General features: G+C 50.0%; 1 protein-coding gene across 2 annotated transcripts in view; it reads left to right on the top strand.

Annotated features, from left to right (window-relative positions):
- The first annotated feature begins 321 nt into the window (after window positions 1-321).
- Window positions 322-374, top strand: part of arhgap24 (Rho GTPase activating protein 24) — a 212670-nt gene continuing 212617 nt past the window's right edge. For both annotated transcript variants that reach the window (XM_042326458.1, XM_042326457.1), the window contains exon 1: window positions 322-374. This exon is cut by the window's right edge and continues 633 nt beyond it. The gene's annotated coding sequence lies outside the window, so the exon portion shown is untranslated.

Below are 374 nucleotides of genomic sequence, written 5' to 3'. Positions count from 1 at the left end.
GTATGAGAACAGGAAGTAAAGTGATATAATGTAACAGAGACACAGACTGTTGGTAGTAGTTTCACCCCGTAAGTCAGAGGTGTTTAAAAGTGGGAGTCTCGCTGTGTTTGTGTGTTTGTGTGTGCGCGTATGTGTGTGTGTGTGTGTGTGTGTGTGTTCGCGCACCAGGGGGGGAACAGCTGCCAGTTGCTTGTGTGGAATCTGAAACCAAACCCAAGACAAAGTCTGCCTGCCTGTGAGAAAGAGAGAGAAAGAGAGAGAGAGAGAGAGGGGGGGGGGGCTCACTGTTCACAGCTTAGTCATACCACTCACCCTTCATCTGCAGACTTCCTCAAACACACTCACGCAAACACTCGCTCCTCCTGTTCCTCCTC

Source organism: Oncorhynchus tshawytscha, linkage group LG09 (genome assembly GCF_018296145.1).
Source record: "Oncorhynchus tshawytscha isolate Ot180627B linkage group LG09, Otsh_v2.0, whole genome shotgun sequence".
Taxonomy (NCBI): domain Eukaryota; kingdom Metazoa; phylum Chordata; class Actinopteri; order Salmoniformes; family Salmonidae; genus Oncorhynchus; species Oncorhynchus tshawytscha.
Note: the sequence above shows the minus strand (reverse complement) of the source record. Positions and strands in the feature narration are given on the sequence as shown.